Here is a 26,926-nt window from a genome sequence, read left to right as displayed (position 1 = left end):
ATGTGATCCTGCGAGGTTGTTAATCTTTTTTTGACGACCTCCGTGGTCGAGTGGCTTGCACACCAGTTTTTTATGGTGTCGCCATCTCTGAGGTCCCGTGTTTGATCCCCGGCCGATTCAGTGTAGAAAACTAACTTTTCTGTATTGTCTCCGGTCTGGGTGTTTATGGTACCGTCGATGTACCAGCACAATGGCATTGACTTTGACTACTCAGAATACCCAGATATTATAAATTCATCTCCCAGAAATTAGGTATATGTAAAATTTTACAACACTCCTATTAAAGCATAAAACAGCTATCGACCAATTTCGTTCCTAGAATTTTTAAATCTCTCTTGTGAAAAGTTATCATTTTGCAGATGTGACCTTATTTTATTTTATTTTTATTTATTTAAACACTTTATTGTACCACAAAGTAACTTACAAATTTTCAGAAACAATTACACCAAGGGTACGATACATATATTGTTTGTATCATCATCTATAACCCATTATAAGTATCACAGTTGACCACAGGTCTCCTCTAATGAAAGGGTTTAGGACACAGTTGTTTTTCACTTTCACTGTGTAAGAACATTTTATCTGATCTACCTCTTTCATTGCTAGGACACATTTATCAAATTTATTGCGGCCATTTTTGTAAAATCAAACAAAAAGGGATAATTTTCTATATAACCTCCTACGACTCAGGCAAAAATGGGTAAAATTCTAAAGGCCCAATCAATCTACATTAAAATGCACTAAATATAGTTCTATGCCCTCCATCACCATCATCTCATGCTATCCGCTTTGTATGAAATTAATTTTTCTAAATAAGACGGTGGGGTACCTAAAGCATATGAGGTTGATCAATGTATCCATTTTTATACTATTTTCAAATAGATACAGAATATATATATATAAGGCGAGATCATGATATTTAAGCTGATTATTTTAGAAAAAAAAAAACAATTTAATTGAGAAAATAGTAAAGCAGTAAATTTAAATGAGATATTTTCATTATAAAGTACACTGGACGTTTACGAGACCATAGAAATAATATTATCTGAGTTTGAATCACTTTACATACAAAATGGCAGCTCATATAGTTTAACCCACCACTAATCGCATTCAAAAAGTCATTACATTTTTAAATCGCCTTAAGTTGATCGTCGTTTATTGATATTAATTGTCTAGATCAAAATAAATCGAGTATCATTAGTTAGAATTGCATTACATTATTAATATTTCTTTTTATCAAGGTTGTTTAACATCATCGAGTATATAACCAGAAATAGAGACGAAATGTCATTTAATTTGTTTGAACATTATTCACTTCAAAACTACCAGTTTAACTAGAGCTTTGCTGTAATCGATGAAAATTGAAAAGTTACATATTTAATATTTAATTACTGATGAAATGTGATTCCGTTTGTTTTGTAATTAGATGTTTTGCAGTTTTTCCCACACCACCGAATATAACAGCCCCCATTGTTAGAAATATTATCTTTATAACAATAAATACAGAATATTTTGGGAATATACGCAGACGTACATACAGGTCAGTTGTTGGCGCTGTACTATGTCAGCTTTCTAATTTGTGATTTCAAGCGCAAACGAGAGTTGATATTTAAAAGTGATATAAGACCCATTTGCCTGATAAGTTGCCAGGGATGAATGGCCCTTATTTCATCTCTATTTCTTGGTAAATACTTGATATATATAACAATGACGTTATTATTCATGAAAAGTTAGTGGCAATACTTATGTGTTAAACTACTGACGTATCTTATTTCACCTTGTATATTATAGAGGTTTACTCTTCTTATTTATGAGCTAGGCTCTTGCCGGCGGAGTATTAGCCAAGCATCTATGTTTAGCTCTCTAACTTTAAGTTTTTGATACTACGCGACTTTAACTTCAGTAACATTAGATCTCCTTGTCCAGGGAAGTCTAACCTGACCTATTTCTGCTACCAAACAGAAATGTGAGCATTACTGCGTTCCGGTTTTGAAGGGAGCTGACTGTGTCGGTCTAGTGGGAACCCTATTGCACACATAAATAATGAAGATCAAGTGCTAGAAGATGCTGACACCCGCCTCTTCAGTCCCTTCGAGACCATGGACGTTGCAATATGTCCGAACCGTCGATGTAAATAAGATATGTTTTATACGTGATTAAGTCCCGATTTAAAAATAAAATAAGAAGCTAATAAAATTATTAATAATAATACATAATATGCCAGACAATAACACCAATTGCCTGGTCTCAAACTAGGGGTATTCCCTTTACTATATATACCAGAGAAACCCAGACCAGAACCAATTTAGACAAGTCCATTTCCCAATTTGGTCCTACCAGGAATCGAACCCGGGAGTTCCTCATCCAGGGCTCACAGTACATAGGGCGCACTATAAGTTTCCGGAACTGGCAACTTACATAAACAATATTTAAAAAGTAATTACAACATTTCAAAATGGAACTCTGGCTGTAGAATACAGTTTGTTTCATCTTACTGTCACTTGTTTTTACATTATGGCGTCATTTTAGAAATTGGTTGTCTACATCACCATGGATTTAACACGTAAAATTTTCGTAGTAGGATTTTCTACGACTTTAAGTGTAATCTAACAGCTCAGCGGAGCTTTGGCGATGAAGCACCATGCAAGAGGACTATTTATAGCTGGTTTTCAGAATTCAAACGTGGTCATGTGAATCTCAGTGACGAATTTCGTGATGGTCGCCCGTCCACTGCTGTGAACAACAAAAACATCGATGCTGTGCGCCGTATGATCAAAATATACAGGCATGTGACATACCACAGGATTCGGGTATCTTTAGGCATAGGCATGAGTTAAATACAATCAATACTACATAAACATTGGGGTCTGAAAAAGCAGTGGTCTCGGTGGATTCCACACAATTTAACTAAGGCTTAAAAAACGGATCGCGTCACTTGGTGCAATGCCATGCTTACCAGATTCAACGAAGGGGCGTCAAATTTGGTGTGGGACATAGCAACAAGTGACGAAACATGGATTTATAGTTACGATTCCAAAACAAAGCAGCAATCGAGCGTATGGGTCTTTCGAGATGAGCCGAAACCAACCAAAGTGGCGCGCGTGCAAAGTGCCTCTAAGTGGATGATTGCTTCTTTTTTTAATAAAACTGAACACGTGGCTACTGTTGCTTTGGAAAATCGTTTTACCGTGATTACTACACGACCATTTGTTTGCCGGAAGTTATTAACAAACTTCCTAAAAATAACCGTGAACGCCGTATCATCTTGCACCACGGTTGTGCCAGTTCTCACACGGCCAGACAAAGAAATGAATTTTTGAAGGTGAACGTTGACCTTATGCGCTATCCTGCGTACACTCCCGACCTGGCACCTTGTGACTTTTATTTATTTCCAAAAATTAAGAACCAGTTCCACGGTCAACGATTTTCATCACCTAAAGAGGCTGTCGAAGAGTATGAAATATATATTTTAAAGATTGTCACGGACAAGTGGCACAAATCTTTTTCAAAAGTGGTTCATTCGTGTGAAAAAGTGCATTAACACTAACGGAGAATATTTTGAGAAACAATAAATTAATTTCTGACCATTTACAGTATTTTTTTCTTATTCATTCCGGAAACATAGAGTGCGGCCCACGTATAAGCGCGTTGGTACACTACGTCCGCTTCGTTCATTCCGAATCCAAGACTACACAAATCTAGGAAACTCGGACCCATTTCGGATGTCACTAGAACACTAAGTTCGATTTGATTCCGAGAAAATTCGAATATTTTATTTTATTTTATTATCTTAGAGAAAAAATGACAATTCAGACACCTGTGACATTTCGGACCTTCATTTCTCGGATTCGGAACTGTATGAATCGAACGTAGTGCACAAACGCTCCAAGCAGTTGGGCTACCGAGGTCGTCAATACCTCCTAGCAAATTGGACTTGTTAACTTTATGTCACAGGATGATGGGCGCAGTGGCAGTGCCCCTTAAATTTTTGCGATACAAGCTCTGAGCGGCACTGCAATTGTTGTGGCAAGACGTGTCGCTTACCACCAGATAACTTCTGTATTTCTACCATGAGGTTACTGCGACAATTGTCGCAGCGATCGCGTAAAAGATTTGACAATTTTATATGGCAAATTGTACACCGCCCTCTAGTGATCACAAAAAGAAGTAACATTTTATATACTATAAGTTTTTTACGACGAATGTGACTATAAACTAGTGATGCAACAGACCTCCGCTTCAATTTCCGCAACTGCGGAAATTCCACCCGCTTTTTCACATCTGTTTCCGTTTCTGCTTCCGCAACTTTTATAACAGAACTTTTACCGGAAGTTTATACCGTTCGCGATGGATCAGGCGCGTGCGCGTATTGCTTGGCAGTGGGGCGCGTGGGTCTTAACAATTTTGTGTTGTGTTAAGTGCAATTATGAAACCAAACACAAGCCCTGTTTGGAATTATGTCGTTGAGATCTTTATAGTATTTACACTTCCCTGCCGCATCCGCTTCCGTTGCCGCTAAGATTTACCTTTCATATCTGTTTCCGTTATGGCTCTTCCGTTGCATCACTACTATAAACTCAAGGTAAAGGTACAAGATCTAAATAACGTCGTCTAGCTTTACTCAATAAATTTATTTATTATATTATTCCTGAAAAATACAAAGTAACAGCGACTGGAACTGGCATCCCTAGTGATGTTGTAACGGTTCTAATTCAATTATTACGGCTCGTCGCCCTCGCTCGCGACGTTTCGGATCCGTGCACATGGCACAGCACTAATCGTATATGTTGGAAAAGCGCATGTCGAAAGATCGTGTTTACGACTTTCTATTACAGTTTTCAGTAGCTAACATGAGTACGTACCAGTGTCGGATAGTTAATTTAATATGATTTCCATTTCACTTGCATTCTATTTATAATATTTTACGCTAAATACTAAGATATCTGTTAGAATTATTAATACAAAGATCGAATGTGACATGTTGTGTTCGTCCAAGGTAGTCTTGACACCTTACCTATTTCTGCCGCCATGCAGTTACTGCATTATTACGCCGCCATTACTGCGTTTCGGTGTCGAACAGTGAGGGCAGTGAAATTACAGGCACACGAGACTTATCAACTTAAGTCTCAGGGTGACGGTCGTCTCAGTGGCAGTGTCCTTCAGATCTTTGTGATTTAAAACTCTGAATTACACTGCAACTGTTATGGACAGGCGTATCACTTACGATGTTATAAAGAGAGTTCAGCTAGAAATTCTTGTACGAAACGACCGAAGAACTAGATTAAATGTGGGAAGGGAATTTCTTTCACAACTCTGCTGCACGAGAAGAAACAGAGTTAGAATTATTAAAAATTGTTATTATTATTACAAGCAATATTTATATTTTAGTAACGAAGCTAACTTTTGTAACGAAATTGTTCATAGCATAACGAACTGATAACCAAATTAGATACGTTATTGTAGCCGCGGAAATTCCCGAGACTGCGCGAGAATTTTAAGCAATACGTGAAACCTGTTTTTTGGCAAGTAACATTTAAATTTTATACGTTACAGAATTGACAAAAAATTCATTATGGTTATAAAACTCGCCTTCCATTCTTATACGGCATCGTATTTTCGGTTTATACAACCGCAAACCAAAATAACGAGAGCAACAAAAACGTCGTAAAAAGGCGCCAAACACAATTACAGTTAAATTTAGAATTTGAATAGACAGATTAAAAGGGTTAAAAAGATTATAAATACAAATAACGATGGTTGCGGTTTGCTACGCGTTCATTACGACAAATCGTTATTTTAAGGACAGTCATTTGTTCTGTAAGTGCCGCTGTGATGGTCTCTTTAAAAGAACCCTCGTCTCACATACAGCTGGTTAAGGTTCGGATCTTGTACTGCTGAGTTATTCCACATCATAATGCGTTCAGTTAACCAACAATTGTAATGGAACCGCCAACATGGCTGAGCAATATTTGAATTATTCGTAATTGAAATAGTATATTATTGCAGAGGCCGGTAACTAAGGGATTGTTGGGCGAATATGTATTAATACGAGTCAAGCAATCTCCGTTCCCGCCGAGGCATGTATAGTATTTTTCTCAAACAATATGAGGAAATAATAAAAGAATAAAGAGAGGAAGGTGTATAATAGAAAAAATAAAAAGTATTAATTAATATTAAAAGTAATATTTGACGTGTTACGACAATTGCTAAAAAAAATGTTATTGTTTTTCCAGGCACATTAATAGTAGTCTGCTGAGATGATCTGCTTGCATGAGTATTTTATTGTGTTTTCGTTATCGCTCTTCTCACTAGCACTCATTTTCGCGACCAAAATACAAAAAAAACGAAATAGCAAAAAAAAACCAAAAACCACTCTAGTTTAAATGTTACCGCCATTTTCTTTTTTTTCTGGTACTGTTTTTTCCATTGAAAAACGCAAAGGCACTAATGTGCCATACAGCCAATACTGAGAGTAATTTCTTTCTTGTATTCCATTATAAAAATTAAATGTCTATATGTAAGCTGTATAGGTACACTGGGCATTTGGATGTATGAGATTTTCTTTTGCCTGTTCATTATTAGAAGACAGATTTAAAAGTTTTGAGAAGTGGACAGTAATGGATTTTCATACTCACTTTGCAGACCTTGGCCGGGAAGAGACGCACGATCCATAAATGACAAACATTCCATGTCCGTTTTTTGAAAGTTATGCAAACATTTCCGAGCATGTTTGAGAAGTACTTTTTTTATGATACCAAATGACGGGATGAACAAGTCGTGCGCCTGCTGGTGAGCGACACGCCTGTCCATAACAGTTGTGTGTGGCACTGCTTTGTCACTCAGACAGCGCACTCACGGTAGCAACGTACTATTCAGGGTCAATTTCGTCCTAAAATAAAAGAATAGATAAAAATAACCTTTAGGACGGCCTGCCAGTTAGCTGCCTTGGACTCGGTGGAGCGTAGAGCAAAGAAACTTATTAACAACAATAGTCGGAGCTACAAAATCTCGACCACCGCTGAAAAGTAATCTGCTTGTCCGTTTTCTGTCGTATTCATTTCGGGGAGTGTGCTCCTGCGCACTTTTCAATTTAATTCCACCCTCACCGTTCCTCCTTCGGTCGAAGGTCCGGAACACTCCATCCTTATGTCGTTGGTATACCTCCCTTTCGCACTAAGCGCTTTGCTTCCTCCTTTCTGATGCGTACGGCAAAGGAATGGAATATTCTACTGTATCTGTGTTTGCCGAAAAGTACAATTTGGGGCTATTCAAGGCTAGAGTGTATAGACATTTTTTAGGCAAACGCGTACCATCGGTCACATCGTCGCTTAGCATCACGTGACATTGTGGCCAAGCATGTGTCTACTTTTTGTAAGAAAAATGCCCATACTAAGCGCTTTTCGTCATCTTTTATTATGCGCACAGCCCAGAATGGAATTCTTATATTAATTAGTTTAAGGTGTTACTGAATAGGCATCTTCTGCGAGCTCGTTCCATCGTAAATCCTGTCTGCTTCTGGGTTAGGTAGTAGTCAAGAGCAAGTCGATTTACTTTAAAAAAAAATTTAAACATCGATACGAACGCTAAACGTGCTATTTCAAGAATAACAGACTCTAAAGTTTGTTGTTTTAAGACAAACTTGGCTATGTCAAAGCCTTTATGTAACGTGATCCAAGTTAACTTCCTTAAGATAATCGCGTTGATCCAGGCTTAGCGTTTTAAACCGAGATTAAAGTTGTAACCTCGCATAGATTTTTTAAAGTTATTTTTTACTATAGGGCGGAAAATACAAAGCCTTAGCTTACATTTATTTAAAAAAATCACTCTTCCTTTTTTTCATCAACATCATACACAGCCTGACTTCACCCACTGCTGGGTATAGGCCTCCAAATTTCTGTGCCACTCCCCACGACACCGTGCTAATCTCATCCAGGTTCGCCCCCCCCAATTCCTGCGATGTCATCCGTCCATCTCGCCGCTGGACGCCTGGCGTTCCTGTATCCAGTCCTTGGACGCCACTCAGTTATCGCCTTACTCCATCTGTCATCTTGTCTCCGTATCAGGTGCCCTGCTCAGCTCCACTTTAGCTTTAGCGTGATGCGGTTCTCCACGTCCGTTACCTTTGTTCGATTTCGAATCTGGACATTGGGAACACGGTCTATAAGCTTGATACCGAGCATGACACGCTTCATGGCTCTCTGTGCAACTCTCATCCTACACACAGCTTCCTGCGTGAACGTCCATATCTCGGCACCGTAAGTCATAGTAGGCAGAACACACTGTTTACATAGACGGGTGAAGACCTGTCATGTAAAATTCTCTATGTCTCTTCAGACATTGTGGAATTTTAGCTGACTTAAGAATGTCCTCCAACTTGGTGATCTCCTTTTTTTAAAATATAATTATTAGACACACGCTTGGCCACAATCTCACCTGATGTTAAGCGACAATATGACCGTTAGGGCGCGTTTGCCTAAAAAATACCTATTCACCCTAGCCTTGAATAGCCCCAAATTTTACTTTTCGGGAAACTCAGATAGATAGCCGGTGGAGTATGCCATTCTTTTGCCGTAAGCATCAGAAAGGAGGAAGCAAAGCGCTTAACACGAGTGGGTGGTAAATGAACGGCGTAAGGATGGAGTGTTCCAAACCTTCTAGTCGACCGAAGGAGAAACTCCAGCGCACACTTCCCGAAATGTATCCGATAGAAAACCGACAAGCAGGCTACTTTTCTGCGGTGGTCGAGATTTTGTAGCTTCGACTCCACAAGAGAATTGATGTTAATAAGTCTCTAGGACAATCCTTTTCTTCTTCCTCTCGTGTTTAATTTTTTTATAAACTAACAAAACTTTTTTGTGTTAATAATTGTAACAACCCAGTGGAGTAATTTCACAAAAAATAATTGAATATCTTAATCGTGAAACGTCGAGTATATTACCAGAAATAGAGAATGTCATTTAATTTGTTTCAAAATTGATTCAAAAGGGAGTAAAAAAATAAAACATGTAAGCATTCCATTTAGGTTCAGGTGTTAATATTTTTCAGTATCCAATGACTTTTCCCATTGTACTCACGACTATTAGCAAATGCGGTACAAGGGCGGAAGTCAAGGTGAACCGTGAAATACAATGGCGTCTGGCGTCCCGCAGGGCACCAGCCTTCATATGGCTATTGAAATTATATTCGAAGTTGCTTCTCATTTTTTGATATACAAAAATAGGTCTCATATTTTTTTACCTTACACTGGGTATTAATGCAGCTTTTACTTGATCGCCAGCCCCATAAGCGACCCTTAAAATACCAATGAATGTAACAGCAATAAAGCTACTTGAGACCTTGCCTATTTCTGCTGCCAAGCAGTAATGTGACGGTTATTGCGTTACACTTTTAAAAGTTATAGGGAGCTGGTGAAATTACAGGCACGTGGGACTTGTCAACTTGTGTCTCAGGGTGCGTTATTATGTCTCAGATCTTTGCGTTTGTATAAGCAATAATTATAAACTATAGTACAAATACGTTTAAGTAAAAATTACGTAGTAGATTAAATTTATTATTTAATAAAAAATCACATTGTTAAAATAAAATAACTATAACACATACGTAGCGTAAATTGGAATGTTTCATTGTAAAATTAAAAATAACATATTTAATTAATAACTTTTGTAACTATAGTGAAAAAATAAGGTGGTTTGCATTAATATTAGAGATAACCGGTTGATGACTGTACCACCTCAGTTAACCGTGACCTGTACAGGGCCCGAAACGTTAGTTTGTTCGAAAAAACAAATATACGCGATTTAAATCCAAAAAATACTTTCATTGCCTATGTGTAACAATCGCGAAAACCTAAAAACTCGATGTAGTACAGAGGTTTAGGTAAACAATTAAAAGTAAACAAACTTCAGCTGTCATTTGATTAACCATATACATAACCAATATTTAGTAGTGAGTTTTATACGTCGTATGACTGCTGTACTCTTTAATTTGGTCGCAGGTTATTAGCTGTCATCTTTTTAAAGACTGTATTTCAAGTTCTTTATCGTAGGAAATTTGTGATACGTGTTATTAAACTTCTTTATTTATGTTTTATATTTATTATTATTTTATATAGGTCGTTTAAAATGTTGAAATATAATCATATATTTAGAACTATTTTTAAAAAGTTCTTTATAATTTTACAAAAAGTAACCAGGTAATGCCTCACTTCATTACGGTTTGCTTACATTTAGTTAAGTACCTAAACCTTTGTAAACAAAATATATAATTATTATTATTATTATTTATATAGAAAAATAAATAAGGTACAATATATTATGATGGTTTACAGCACTTAAATAAAAAGAAAAAGTTTTGGTTGTACAGGCTGTCGCGAGATATGATTTTGCCTATCCCTTTCGGATCAGCTCCGAAACTACTTGGAATTAACTGCCTCTATGTCCGAATGGTTACCATGCCGGACTGCCACGCAGAGGTCCCAGTTTCGATTCCCGGGCCGGGAGAAATATTTGTATGCCTTCATTTATTTCTCTCGTGAGTTTGGATGTAATTTGTGGTTGTCTATGTGTGTCCATGGTACCCGCGACACAGGGTTTCCCTAGTGCGGGGCTATGTTGAGTGTGTGCGTTATTATTATTATTATAATTTCTCCGAAAAAAAAACTTGTAACTACATGAAATTTACCTGTCGATGAAAAATCTAAGGTCAATTTTCCATTTTCCGGCCACCATCTTGGAAAATTTTGACCCGCACAATTGTATTAACTTCGACCCTATGCAACAGACGCACAATTGTGTAGGATCACGATTGTGTTTAAAAGGGCCTTTAATTACATTTGAGAAAAATACAACAACAATAATTTTGTTACAATAATTATTTATTTGGTGAATAAAATCTTAAGATATTTCTTACAAGCAAAATGAACAAATAGTTTTAAACTGTACCTATTCTAATAGTACTTTTTATCAAAATAAGTCTCGTCTGGTGTAAAAGAGTTCTCAAAATATTGAGCGTGTGTTCCTACTGAATGAACATTAGGGAAAGAATCATAGGGCATCGACGTTTCTTCTTCTTCCATCGGTGCGTATTTAGAGTCATCTACAGACTCATCTTCCAATTTTGAGGACGAGCACTCCTCAGCATCACGACGTTCCTGGGAGTATTTTTCGGGTGTCGAAATCGTCTTCATGTCTGCCCTCATTATTCGACCCGCATAACAAACTACAATTTCTTAAACTAATAATTTACGTGTCATGCCGAAATGTCCCAAAAAAACTGAAAAACGCATCAAAAAAGTAAGCACAGTTATACTCGGGCGCAGGTCGTAACGATTGTGTTGCAAAAAATATTCAATATTATTTTGCAAGCTAGATAGTAATTAGCATGATGTTTTTGCCTTAATCACATCAAACCTTTGTTGTATTATTTGCGTTTAGGTGTTAAAAAACTATATTCCAAATGAAAAAGCATAAATACGATCAAAAAAGGTGGGTCGGTTAAAATCCGACTGAATTGACGTGTTGGTGCTCGCAAGGCGACTAGTCGATGCACTAATGTTAATTGCAAGGTTCGTCTAACGCGCAATCGTGTGACGAAGGCCCCGTTTAGAAGAGTTTAGTTTATATTTTTTTCTTATAAACCAATCAATCGTGTATTGCCTGGTTCGAAAGGGCTATTCTAAGTTCAAGACATCTATTAATAGGATTATGATGGTGCTCTATTATCGCATAATCAAACCATGAGTTTGCAGTGTATCGTAACGCGTGAGTAAATAATAAAAATTTTGGACGCGTATGTGTGAATATCATGATTACAATTAAATTGTACAGTTAACGATTCCTGTAGTAGCCTTAATATTTTGATTATCGCCTCTCAAGAAGAGGCCGAAGAAACACGTCGCGACGAAACCTGCACGTTGAAAAAAGGTTTACAACCCCCGGAAAATGTAAAGCCACCAGCATTGGGCCAAATTATCATAAACAACGTAATCGACATTTTCAGTGAGTTATTAACATATCAGCGAAACGAGATCGACAACCCCACGTAAGCGCTTTTTTATATATGTAGTTTCAGTTTTATTGTTAATCAAAAGCGGCGTAATTGGCATTTTTCAAATAAAAAAAAAACACTTTATATGCCAATATCTCGAAAGTAACCAAAATGCAAACGCGTTTTTTTATGACAAGGAGGACAGTATAAATAGGTTGATGTTGAAACAATTCCATTCATTCATGCACTCATTCATTCCTTAATTAAACAAAATATTATATAGATTTAAACAAAATGTCTTTTAAAAAATGATTAACGCGAAATGCCAAGCACAACCTTGTGATTCATAAAACACACCTTACATTTCCCTCTAACTAATAAAAACTAATAATATAACCTGTTCGCATGCCGTGTGGAAATAAACGTGTCTAACAGCGTTAATATATTTAAATCTGCCTAAATTATCTTCACGCTATATCTTTGATAGAACCCCGATTGGGTTGAGATTTAAATTTTATCATACTCAGTCGTAATCATAGTTCGGTCTCGTTTGTACCTCGATGATTTAGCGGTTACGAGGCTTTTCATCCTCCAAGCGCGTTAGGTTTTCCGTAGTTTAATGTTCATTCCCCCCACCCTACCTTATCCTACCCTACCTCACTTTGTATATCTGTTTAATAATTTTGTAACTTTTTGTCCTTTGTCTTTTTTATTTGTTTTTTTTTTGCATCCGCTGATGTTTGGTCTAATTCATCATCAACATCGTACACAGCCCGACTTTACCCACGGCTGGGCTTAGACTCCCGTAAGGGCGCGTTCCCACTATGTCGTGACGACAGATTGTCGTGCAGTTTACAGTGTCGTGGCTTGTATATTTAAATGAACTTGTTCACATATAGCACGACACGATTAACTGTCGTTCACGATTTTTTATCGTTACAACGACAAACTGTCGTCACGACCTAGTGGGAACAGCTAGTCACGACAGTCGCTCAACGATAAAAAATCGTCCACGACAGATAGTCGTGATATGGGAACAGGCTAGACACGACAGTCGTCCAACGATAATAAAACGTGACGGCATAGTGGGAACGCGCCCTTATGCGACACAACGACATTGAGCTAGTCTCATTCATCTACAGCCCGTGGCTTCGACAATTTCATCTACTCTAGAACGTCTGAGTGCGACTAACTGCAGTCGAATCTGTCTGCATGCAGTCGACATTAACTTTGTTTTTTTTAAATTTAATATTAATCATTTACATAGGTAGCTGTCGCCGCGCGCCTAGCTGAAGAGCTCAATACAAAGTTGATGTCGCGATGGAAGCACGGACGCTACTTCTGCTACTATTCTTACGCTGCCGGCAAAAACAAAAGCGTGCAGAGTGGATAGATCCACTATTGTTATGTTACTATGTACTGTACCCGAAATTAAGACAAGATGAAAACAAATTTTATAACTACTTTCGAATGTCGATTGTCACTTTTGATAAATTAAACGATATTTTAAAACAAAAATAATAAATATCCTTGTAAGAATGCCAATTACTACTTTTGATTCTTGGACTATCGTTCACGTGCATGCCTGAAGTTGAAGTCTTTACTGCATGCAGTTGAGGTCTCGCCTGCATGCAGTCGAAACCAACTTCATGCAGTCGAGGTCTCGGCTGCATGAAGTTGATTACGACTTCACGCATTAATTGCAAACGTGCAAACGCCAATTTTCATACAAATCTGGAAGCGCATTGGCAGCGCCGCTGTCATTTCACCCGCTCGCCACTTTTGCAATAACAATTAGTGAAGTAATAGTGGAACCTCACATGACTATTTATATTTGCGTCTTTGATATATTTGGCAAACAATCACCACGTGTAGATAGCATGTGTGACAAAGTACTTGCCTCGTTACGACAAATACAGCAAACACCAAACACGCGTTGCCGCACGCTGGTCGGTTTCTCGACGCACATCAAAGGAGTCCAACAGGTATACATACGCCAGTCAACCGTCCACTCTATGGTCACATTCATTATTTTAACTCCGTATTTGGTTCCATGTGTAGACGGTCATATTTGTCAGTACTAACATTTGGAAACGGGAATAAACGCGTTTACATACGAATAGGTATTTTTCACACCTACCTAATGCAAAAACTCAATGTTCGCGATCGATTGCGTACCAGAATACGGCTGTGATACAGAATAGGGACACCGTTAGTGTTGTGTGTGGCGGTAGTTTAAAAAATGTTATGCGGGTGGATGAAGATTCCGCCGCCGAGATGGAAATGTAGATACCGCATCACCAGTCAGCCCGTGACCACGGCCAGTGCAACCTGGCCGAAACGTCGGGAAACTACATAGGTGTGAAAAATACCTATTCGTATGTAAACGCGTTTATTCCCGTTTCCACATTTTAGTACAATGCAACGTGAAAGTTTGAGAGTATACATATTTGTCAGTGTCTGAACGTTTGTCTATAAGTCCTATATTTTTCCAAGTACACTAGTATTCTTCCGTCTGACGTACATACACGTCTAATTTTAAGCATCTAATTTGAAGGCGCCTTAAATTCGTGAATTTTCAGTTACAGGCATATGGGACTTGTTAACTTATGTCTCAGGGCGACGGGCGCAGTGGCAGTGCCCCTCAGATCTTTGCGATTTATGGCTCGTGGCGCTGCAACTGTTATGGACAGGCGTGTAGCTTACGAGTAGGCGCACGACTTGTTCGTCCCGCCACTTGATATTATAAAAATAATCGTTCTAGAATCACAGTTGTTCCAAATTAAAAGACAATGTTCCATTATCCCTTGTTCTGTTTCCCCCTTGATGTGACTACCTATTTACAGCCTTCGGAGTCGAAACCCCTGGCCCATGGGGTCCCAATGCCCTTGATCTGTACAAAATTTTATCTAAAAAATTAATAGACTGTCTGGGAAATCCCCTACTAATACCTTAACCAACTCATTAGCATAGCAATACAAAGGGGGAACGCTGCTAGCATCTTGGGCACCTTGCCTTGAGGACTTATATAACTTAAAAATCCTAGTTTTACTTTCTAGTATTTATGCTTTTATTGTTCTTTTACCTGTATATTATCAATATATTATCAAAATAAAAATTGCGATTAATTCACACTTTGATTGCAAATTACAAATTTTTGAGACCATGTTGTAAAGATGATCGGCTAAGCAGGAAAATGAAACTTAGATATTGGAGCTGTAAAGGCGAATATAATCAATTTTTCACCGAAAAAAATAAACTTAAAAATTAAAATCACCCTCAGAAAATAACGCCTGATGAGTTGTGCGAGCAATTACTTGCAAAGTATATTGCAACGTTATTATTGAACAAGGCATTCTTCAGGTTGATTTTCTAAATCTAAACACATGTAATTTTGAAACTTTATAATTTAACTAGAAGCTGATAAACGCCATCCCTGAGTATTACTTTCCTGGTCATGTCATTTTAATGTCATTGACTTTGATTAGTTCAAATCTAAAATAAAGATCAAAATTAGTTTGTGAAGAGCGCGCTCGCTGGATTGTTCTTTTAGGTACTTTGGATCTTACGTAAGATCTCGGGACGTGTGCGCCGATCGTTAAATCGTCTAGTGCCCGATCATGCTTCATTGTATGAGACTGCACTCAATTTTAGTTTATTGTATGTTTTTTCCGTTTCTACATACTTTTCTTTTCTTGGCAGTTAAAATTCTCTGAATGTAAATAATATTATACTACGGTAGGACGATTCGGAACCTCAAAAAAAGAAAGAGATGGCATTATACAGTTCATATAGCAGTATTCCTTTCCTATTTTTAGTAAGGAATAGACAATATTGGGAAATCATTCGTTCTTTCAGTCACTTTAGCAATAATACTATACTTAGTTGATAGGTTTTGTCATGGTACGAATATGAGTAATATTATAATAAGCTAATTATAAGCTTACATTGAAATAAGATTGTTTTTTGAAAGGTTATGGTAGGCCCCCTAGTAATATACTCCATGGTAACCGTAAACGTATGTACTGTGTTCTGGACATAAGATCGTTTCTGTTTTTTAAACGACTTCAAAAATAAAAGATAGTTCACAATCTGATTGTATTTTATTTTGTCTGTTACGTTACTCAGATATTTGTGAACATTCTTTTCTTGTTGGAAAGGGGGTACCTCAGTAGTGGTCCCATTTAAATTTGAAGAAAATATTCCACCTCTAAGGAAATGAATCCGGTTTATTGATTTTCACCCATTTTCCATTAACCGATATAAAGGACCTATCAGTATTCCGAAATGACATTTTCCAGAAATAACCTTTAGTCGAAATTTCATAACCACGAAAGTAATTTTGAGAGGAAAATGTTTTTTCTTTTAAACCTAACTTAACCTAACCGAACCCAATTGTGTCTTTGCGATAAACTTTCGACATATCCTGAAAGAATCACTGTTTCGTTATAATTCGGTTTTCGGTGTAATGAAAATTCGAACAAACGTAAAGGAAACTTGACAAATAGATAGATAGATAGATAGATAAACACTTTATTGCTCACACACAAGAACAAGAATAGTACATAAACAACTTAAAACTAATGTGGGCAAAGGCGGTCTTATCGCTAAGAGCGATCTCTTCCAGACAACCTTAGAGTTAGAGGAAAGCTAATCGGAGCGGGAGACGTAGTGTGCCAATTTTACAAATATAAAAATAAAAATATTAAAAAAATAAAATTGTATAAATAAAAAAAACAATACAAAATAAAAAAAATTAAATAAAGACACATAGTAATTTATAACATATTTTAAACATAATGTGATATATTATACCTACGTAGATATATGCATATATAAATATACCTAAATAAACTTATACTTACTAATAACTTATACTTACTAATACACACGTTTCAGACTAGGACTGTGATAAAAGATATTTACGCAATGTCGGATTTCAAATGGGAGATCGTTCCACAATTTTGCAGATAGATGTAATTAAACGAGTTTCAAAGCCTGTTCTTTGGTATAAAAATGTATTGATTATTTTACGAGTAAATACTACAATTAGTGCCTACTTATACTAATAATAATTGTTTTCTGTTTTTGACATAACGGTCTACATTTTGATAGTCTTACGTGAAAGTATGAAGGAAAACTTGCAGTTCGAAATTTGCGAACACGTAAAAATTTTAGCAGGAAATTAGAATAAAACCCTCTACGGTATTTATAAAGGCTGAACGACCGGCCACATAACCGAGTTCCTGTCACAACACGATGCGGAGCTAACCAGTCGGAATCGAAAAGTCGAATTTGTGAAAGAAATATATTTTAAATATAAAAATATTTTTTTATTTAAGTTAACTACACGTCTGTGCATAACAGTTGCAGTGCCACTCAGAGCTTTAAGTTACAAAGATCTGTCATAGGTTGACAAGTCCCATGCGCCTGTTATTTCACCAGTACCATTACCTTCAAACCCGGAATGCAATAATGCTCACACTACTGCTTGGCGGCAGAAATATGTAAGGTAACTTAAGTAGTTTATAACTGACTTCAAATAATTGAATAAAATATTCCAACTTTCGAGGTCGGTTGTTTTCGTACTATGTACTAATAATAATAATATGTGTTCAGTGAAAAATGTACACCATTACAATGCTAAGCTAAACAAACATAAGTCAAAAAAAACATATTCAGTTAAATGAAGCCCCTACAGTAGAACTAGGAAATTGTGCATCTCAACATGTAATGCCTATTCCCTTGGTACAAGCAATGTACAGGCCATTTGCAGAAGCAAAGAGATCAATATTTTAAATGAAGTTTTACATTTCGAGTTCTTAGATTTTCGCGATATTACACATAGGAAATGAAACCATTTTTCCGGATTTAAATCGCGTATATTTGTTTTTTGACGTTTGACTGATAGTCAACGATGACCATGGGACCTGTAAAGAGCCCGAAATGTTGGTTTGTTTGAAAAAACAAATACACGCGATTTAAATCCGTAAAAATAGTTTCATTTCCTATGAGGTTTTACATTTTTCATTTTAGAAGATCAAATAACTAATTTCGGAAAATAAAAGAAAAAACGTGTTTGTGTGTGTGCGCGTGTGCGTGTATGAGTGAATGTGTGTTTTGTGAACTGTGTGTGTGTACCGAGATTATTATATTGTTTATTCTATTCTGTATCACTGTGTGCATTTATTAAACTGTTGTTATTAATTACAGACGGCGGGCCAATCAATCTCCTAGAAAACTTGGAGAGTCTGTCTCGTGCCGAGCATTACCTAGATTGAGTCCAGGCAAGGTACGATTGCCTGGATCATTATTATTATTAATATTACCAGCTCCCTTCAAAACATATATAGACTATTCACATTTCTGTTTGGTAACAGAAATAGGTAAGGTGGCAGTACTTCCCTGGACGAACTCTATCAATAGGTGCTCTACTGTTATTACTAATAGAAGTTATTTTGTAATTCAAAGTTTTTCGGTCAAGTTCGTTTTACCAATTTCAGTTGAAGAAACATAATACAACTCTATCTATCGGTTGAGAGAGATCATTATTGATCGCACAGTTAGAAGCTTCATGTTTCCAGTGTCACTGTGTCAAATACAACATTATGCATGATAATCCTGCCGTGAGCCGTCAGGTCAATCTGTCACGCCAATTGAACAGAACATTAAGTCGTCACGTGACACATTGTATGGTATTACCGGATTGCATATTGCTAACATAATTATTATGTACTACTTTGTAAGCGTATGTACTCGTATTGCTAAGTATAACAATTTTGTAACTATATAAATGTGCCGTAGTTATGTGTTATGGAGAAACCACGGCTGTCACGGAATTGTAGCAGTAGAGGTCCTTGTGAATAAGTTCGCACAGTGAAGTACTGCCACCTTACCTATTTCTGCCGCCAAGCAGTAATGTAAGCATTACGGCGTTCCTGTTTCGAAGGGTAAGGGTGCTGGTGAAATTACAGGCACATGGGACTTATCTAACTAAAAAAATAATGCTTTTTAAAACTTACTGTAAAACTTTCTACACCGGGAGCCTATGGATTGACTACACTAAACAGCCGCTGGAGACCCTACGTATAAATATTTTGATCGAAAAGTCATATTACAAAATTGAAGACTACGTGTTAGATATAGATGTAGGGAAAGACGACACGGCTCCAGAATCCACACAAATTTGATTCCAAGTATATTCCATAGCATTTAAGTTTATTTGAAAAGAGCAATCCCTAGAGTTTCTAGCTCGTTCTTCTCAGGAAGTCAGCGTAGTGAACGATGTAATGTAATGTAAATGTGACGTTTTCAAGTGTAAATTTATTTTACCTATGGAATAAATGATCTTTGACTTAGACTTTGTGTACAGTGCAATAAGATTTTTAGCATGATGTTGGGACTGCCTCGTTTCTGCAGTGCGTCGGGGATGTTTGCAGAGTATGAGACGGATGGTTTTGCTGCCATCCTCCGGAAAAAGACAGCTTCCCTGATGCTGGGACAGCCCCAACAACATCCTACAAACTTCAGCTGGTAGGATTACCACTCCCATGTTTGCTTGCAATGCTTCATGAGGGAAGTGATTTGAAAAAAGTACTAACACATATTTATAAGCACTTTTCCTATTATTATTACTAAGAAATTATGGAACTCGTTATCGGAAATAAAATAATTTAATTTTTTATTTATCAACTTATATCTCAGGATGTCGGGCACAGTGGCGGTTCCCCACAGATCTTTGTGATTTAAAGCTCTGAGTGGCACTGCAACTGTTAGGGATAGGCGTGTCGCTTACCACCAGACACACGAGTTGTTTACCCGTCACTTAGAATCATTAAAAAGAAAAAATAGTCCTAGTCCTAGATCAAAGTTGTTTAAGTATTTACTATTAAAGAACGATCTTACAAAAAATATATGATATACTCAAGGATATTGTCTAAAGAAAGTGGTCATATGTTACGCGATAGGCTGTCCCTTATCACATCATATAAAATACCCATTGACTTACAAATAAATGGACGACGGGTCTAATACAAAAACCACGAAAAAAATGTCCCAAGTCAACCTATTTAAACGTAGCGACATGTCAAGGAATATGAAAAAGCTAAAACGTTGAATTTAAATTGTAATGTCATCGCAGTACTGTCTAATTTTGCTTGTTTCGCTGTCAGTCGAACAAACGAAGACTAAAGCGTGAATGACGCTCTGTGTACGATTTTAGCGCCCTATAAGTTCGGACACTTTTTAGCGCGGACCCGACGTCCATATAATTATAAGTCAATGTGTAAACCGGCTAAAATGAAAATCTAGAACTATGTTTTTAATAATAAGTTATCTTACTTTGAACAAACAAATGACAACAGCCTTTGATACATGCTCGATTTTTGCAATTTTATTTATAGAATTTACGAGCATAAGACGAAACAATTTTATCTTCCAATTATCAGCGAACAGTCACGAAGCGTAGGAATTTTTCGGCAAAACTATTTTCAAACAAAACAAAAAATACTTCTGCTTTTATGATGGAATTCTCTGTGCAAAAGGCTAAATATCTCAAATAGCACAAAATCATCCGAACCAATAGTAAAAGGTCATCTTGCGATTTAAAATGTCAAAAAAATTATCATTATAATAATATAATAACGCACACACTCAACATAGCCCCGCACTAGGGAAACCCTGTGTCGCGGGTGCCATGGACACACACATAGACAACCACAAATTACACCCAAACTCACGAGAGAAATAAATGTAAGCCATACAAACATTTCTCCCGGCCCGGGAATCGAACCTGGGACCTCTGCATGGCAGTCCGGCATGGTAACCGTTCGGCCATGGAGGCAGTTAAATGAGGCAGCATTATTGATACAAAGATCGAACAGACGCAAAGTTCCTTCGAGCTGACTAGACTCTAACCAGCGTCTGTTGCCTAACCGTGGCTATAGCTCTTATCAACTGAGATGCAGGCTGAGTCAGCAGACGTAAGACGTTTTTATTGTACCTACAACGAAAATCCTAATTTGTTATAGTTATTAATACAAAGATATAATACTAAGGAAATTATTTCTATTCGGCTGGGTTCGAACCAGCGCCTTCAGCATACCGTGTCGAACGAACTAGCGGACCTTACCAATTTTTCTACGTGCTTGTTGCAGATCTTTGTTTTTTGTTTTTAAGGACTTTATTGCCATAGCGCCATCTGTAAGAAATATATCACTTCCGGTACCTTTACAGCTACCGGCAGCTGACTATAGATGTCGCTATAATAATTGTAGTTTTTAAGTTTATTAACTATCACTATTCTCTCTATGTGATTCTTGCAGACCTTTTTGTCAGGTTTGAACATAGACTTACAATTATATGGACGTCGGGTCCGCGCTAAAAAGTGTCCGAACTTATAGGGCGTTAAAATCGTATACAGAGCGTCATTCACGCTCTAGTCTTCGTTTGGTCGCCTGACAGCGAAGCAAGCAAAATTAGACAGTACTGCGATGACATCACAATTTAAATTCAACGTTTTAGCTTTATCATATTCATTGACATGTCACTACGTTTAAATAGGTTGACTTGGGACATTTTTTTCGTGGTTTTTGTATTAGACCCGTCGTCCATTTATTTGTAAGTCAATGGGTTTGAATGACATTTTTGCCATAGCGCCATCTGTGAGAAACTTATGAAAGTTTTTTCTTGGCCAGGTACCTTTACAGCTACCTGAGACTGACTTGTAATATTCATTTTATTGAATTCATTTATGATATTCATTTATTTCTTCTGAAAATCCACTAGTTCATTATTATATTTTTGTATAAATAATAATAACAAACTTGTGGAGCATTGTCAAAAAAAAAACTTGGATATCATATTAGTAAAAACATCATGATGTTCTATGAAATAAATATGACAAAAAATCATTCTAACCAATAGCAAAAGACTAGCCTGAAATCCTGAATAGCAATATGTCGTTCCAACGAATAGCAAAACGCCAACCTAAGATCCTAAATACCATAAATTGCATCCCATACATTAACGACTAGATAAATTGATACTAGGACGTTGCTGTTTCAGACTTGCAATGCATTATTGCATTCCAAATTTCGCAACGGTCCGATTTCACACCTATGCCAGCGAATACCTAAACGGTTGAATAATGCAGCTTACATTGAATTGTTTTGTTACAATACGATTTTGGGCAAAACATAATGGCGTCCCGGTGACATTTTGTTAAGTTCCAACTTCGGAACTCCTCGGGTCTTACGGAATTCGACGATTGCATTAACCTATTTCATTTTCATAATTGACGTTTATAGTTTTGCCGCACAGGTGCGATTTTAATTATGCTGAGAATTGAAACTGTTCATTGCATTTTATATGTACAAGCTGTAGAGGTAAAAAAAGACTCTAGAGTGCTTACTAATATTACTATATTATTAATATTGACTTTGTTTTACTTTATACATGACGTGTCTGAAGTTCGGTTATGTCCTGCAGTGAAAATTTTTATTTTCAAAAGGGTATGTAAACCTATATTACAAACATGACGCTTATTTTTTTGTTATACTAAGTGACGGGACAAATAAGTCGTGCGCCTGGTGGTAAGCGACACGCCTGTCTGTTGCAGGGCCACTCAGAGCTTTAAATCGCAAAGTTCTGAGGCGCACTACCACTGCGCCCGTCACCTTGAGACATAAGTTGAAAAGTCCCATGTGCCTATAATTTCACCAGCACCCTTAGCCTTCAAAACCGGAACACAGTAATGCTGACATTACTACTTGGCGGTACTAATAGATAAGGCGATTGGGGCAATGCCAATCTTGTCAAATTTAACGCTACGAAAACGCAGGCATGTCTATTCTCCACTAAGCGGAGTTCTATTGACCTGACTTCGACATTTTGTGATATATCCATACCGATAGCCGACTATCTCCAACTTGAAATGGACGTGTCGTCCAATTTGAACTTTGGCAGATGCATAGAAACAATGCCAAACATGCAGCCAGGACGCTTGACATCCTTTCCAAGGTGAGGCATTAATTCACACTGGGACAGTCGCTTCAGTATGGAGTACTGCAGCAACCTTTGGAACGGCTCTGCTACATACCAACAGGCCACCTTGGATTCAATTGCAAAGCATGTCAAGAGGTTTATAGGTGACTCGGAATTAGTAGATGCGAAGCTGCAGTCTTGAACGCCGTCGTAAAGTTGCCTGCTTAACGATATACTACAGGATATATCACGGAGAGTGTGCAATGGAATTGCATGAGTTAATTCCGCTTTCCCTTTTCCATCATCCGGAGATTAGACTTAGGATGGGGTTTTCACCCCTATGTTGTGGACATTCCCAAGTTTCGCAAACTGTTTCGCTACGACATTTTTAAAGCGTGCGGCTAGTGAGTGGATTTCCCTGCCTGCGGACTTATTCCCCGAAAACTAAAACTTGGACCTTTTCACATCGAGAGTGAACAGGCATTATAGATGTGCAAGCAACATCTTCGATCTCATTAATCACTTTCCATCAGGTGAGATAGAGATCAAATGCGCATTTTTTTTTTGTATAATAATCTCAGTACAGAGCACTAAAAAAACCGACCTCAAAAGTACACGAAATTACGTCTATTTGCTAAGTTTTATTGAAATATCCCCTCGTTCGTTACTATACAGGACTTGACACTGGAGATAATAAAAATCGGTTCTCATATGGTTCTCACTATTCAAAGTATATTGAGAGAAAAACGTCTTTAATTGGAGAAATAGCAAAATCAACCATTAAAATAATTGCTCCTAAATTAAAGTTAGGCGCTATTTATAAAAATGAATCTTCATACGTGAACAGCCACCCTTAGAAGTGGATAATTTTCTTCAAAATGAAATGGGACCACCATGGAAATACCCCCTTTCCAACAAAAAAAGAATCATGAAAATCGGTTCACAAATACCGGAGTTATCGCGTAACATACATACAAAAAAAGAACGTACAGTCGAATTGTTTGAAGTCGGTTAAAAAAGAAAATTTGAGGGCCACACGCACTGAGATATAAGTTGAGAAGTCCCATTTGTCTTTCATTTCACCAGCACCCTTACCCTCACATCAATAAGAAATAGGTAAGGTGGCAGTATTTCCGTAGACGAACTCTTACACAAGGAGCTCTACTGCTACTAAAAATTTTTAGTAGCTAAAAATTGACACTGGTAGTCATAGTTCGTATGTACGAGCTGTAAGACGCTGTACGGAATGGAACCGATAATATCACGATTTCACTATTAGAAAAGGGGGTGATCGAGGAGCTATATACGTTTCCCCAGTGGCGCCAACAGTACGTGGAGTTCTACGTACTTGAGTCCGCCATTTTCGCTTTTTACGTTATGCTCAATATAAAATATCTCGCGCAAAACCTCGAAAATCATAGAAAAACGATAATCACCCTTGTAATATTAGCCATGGTTGTGTTTCATAATCATCGTTAAGTTTATTTTATTGAATTTTAATAAATTTTCAATTTTCTGTTTATCGTAATAATTTTTTGTTACAAGAAACGAAAGTAAACATTATACCGCTGCAATAGAAGTTTTTTTTTTTGAGAACTAAGGCTAGAACTCTACCCAATATTCAAGTCAGGACTTGAGTATTGCAGTGAGCACTGAAAATCATACTCAAGTCCTTGCCATTAGAGTCGTATTTCCAGTGCTTGAAATCATACTCAAGTTGGCTCAAATCCTGACTTGAGCATTGAGTAGAGTTCTGGAATACGACCCTAAGATTCGTCGTCATTCACGTATTGATCGCAGCACACGGATTGAAATTTCAATATAAAATAAAAACATGGCAACTTGCAATAATAGGTATTGAACCTTCAACGATATGTGAACAAAGTAAAATTTAAATTATATTAACAGTCCAAAATTAGTTATTACAAACTACGGCTAATTCTTATCAAGATTTTATGACGTTTTAAATTATGAATGTGTGAGTTTTTGCGACAGCGGTTCTTATAGTAATCGAGGCTTAAGGCTTATTGTTTGTTTGTTTCCGTGGTGGAAAATGAGATTTAGAAGAAAGATAAAGGAGAATACTCACTGGCATTGAGTGGCAAGGCGGGCGCGCGCGCGTGGTACGCGGCGCCGCCATAGTGGCGCGGGTAGGTCGCCAGCGTGCCGGCGCGGGGCGCGCGGGCGCTCACCGCATCGCGATCACGGCTGCTGCCCCCCACCACGACCACGCGGTACACGTAGGCCAAGTTGTTGGCCTCACAACACCCTGGAACAAATAGATAAATTTGCCTTGAACAATGTATAACTGTAAATAAAACATTAGCAGGTTGGGATAGGTGTTAATTCTGTAAGTGAAATGATGTTCGGAAAGAAAACATTTACAAATGTGGGTCATGAGAAAAAAAACATAAATGTAATAAAAATTACAGACATAAGGAAAGCCTGGATTAATATGTTACTAAATATTTTGGATTTAAATAATTTGAGTTTCTTCAATTACTTATGTACATAAATAATGATATTTGGAATAAAAAAAGGTGCTTTTACTTTCCACATTATAGATTTAGACCAAATTGTGCAGAAAATTTGCAATAATCAATATTTTCAATAATATGTGATATTCGTAATAAAATTACAGGTGCGTAAGATTAGAAGGTTTAAATTCTGCTAATTTAAGTTAGCCCCAGTCACATCAAAAGAAAGATCATTGAGCCAGTATAAAGCGTTGTTCCGACCAACAGTTTTAATTTAGAAAACTTAAAAAACATGTAATTGTGTACTGTAGCAAACGGTAATGTAAATGAGATTGAAGCAGACTAATATTGTAATTTTTGTAATTTTACTATTTACTATTATTATTTTAATATTTTACTATTTTAATAATCTATTTGTGAACAGTTTTTTTATCCCCATATTTTTACCACTTTTTTGCCCATACTAGATGTATATAATTCTATATAGAATTATTATATTATAGATATATATAGAATTTCCAGTTAATTTAAATATAACCAACCGTATTTAGTGGCTGGGCAAACTGAGATGAGGACACCAATCAATTGCGCGTACTCCCGTATGATACATTGGGGTCACCTCATTATTTTTTAAAGTAAGTGGTAATGTTTTTGACGTTTTTCGAAAGGTAAACTTATACTTAAATTTCATGAATCAAAATCGAATCTTAAGAAATTTACAAACTTGACATGGTTGTAACACAGACTTGCCGTAATTAATGATGAAACCTAAACATTGCAATAACTTAATGGTTGCATTGACATTATTGATGCATCGTCATAATCAGCTGCTATACAACGAACTTAAATCCTTGTTGTCTCAAATGTGTTACAACTTCTTTCATGACTTTGGTACACACTTTCGATGCTGTGGACAAGCCGTATGTCAGAGCAGTAAATTCATGGATTTCAATTTCATTAGAACCACAAGGTAAATACTGAAATCTGTGGTGCTTTCGGTCTGCATCGCAGATAGATGTCAATGAATACACCTCTTTCAATGTGAGGTATCAATTTTGAGGCATTTTGGTAGTCCTCCATTCTAAAATGAGTTTTTGTTACAAATTTGTTAAAGAACGTTTTGTTCAATATGAAACGACTACTACCGTTGCGTTTTGGGGTTAAAAAAGTGTTAGAAATGTATTGACGTTTTCTAGGACAGCACTTTGTCATTGCTCCCAAGTCAATTAAGTTTTTAATTGTGATATGCAATTTTTTCTATTGTCGTCTGGCGATAAACTAATGCCGGGTATTACAGACTGGTGTTGGCACCTGTTTACGTAATGGTATTGCTGGCGAAGCTGCATATTTTATTTTGCAGGTGGCTGTCGCCTAAAACCATTAACGATCTTCTTTAGAATTGTATTAGATAGGTAATTGAGTTTTAAGTACGGCGTGTTTCGTTAACACTTATTAATTCAACGTATGTGGGATTTAATTTC

The 26,926-nt window shown here is 37.0% G+C and overlaps 1 protein-coding gene across 1 annotated transcript in view; it reads right to left on the bottom strand.

Moving 5' to 3' along the window:
* LOC113235870 (calmodulin-binding transcription activator 2) overlaps nt 1-25,192 on the bottom strand; it is a 354,352-nt gene extending 329,160 nt beyond the window's left edge. The window contains exon 1 of the mRNA XM_026471792.1: nt 25,058-25,192. The gene's annotated coding sequence lies outside the window, so the exon portion shown is untranslated. The remainder of the gene's footprint in view (nt 1-25,057) is intronic.
* Between the last annotated feature and the right edge of the window lie 1,734 nt (nt 25,193-26,926).

Source organism: Hyposmocoma kahamanoa, unplaced genomic scaffold (genome assembly GCF_003589595.1).
Source record: "Hyposmocoma kahamanoa isolate Upper Pololo Valley unplaced genomic scaffold, ASM358959v1 88, whole genome shotgun sequence".
Lineage (NCBI taxonomy): Eukaryota > Metazoa > Arthropoda > Insecta > Lepidoptera > Cosmopterigidae > Hyposmocoma > Hyposmocoma kahamanoa.
The sequence above is the reverse complement of the archived record's forward strand: the minus strand, read 5'-3'. Positions and strand labels throughout refer to the sequence as shown.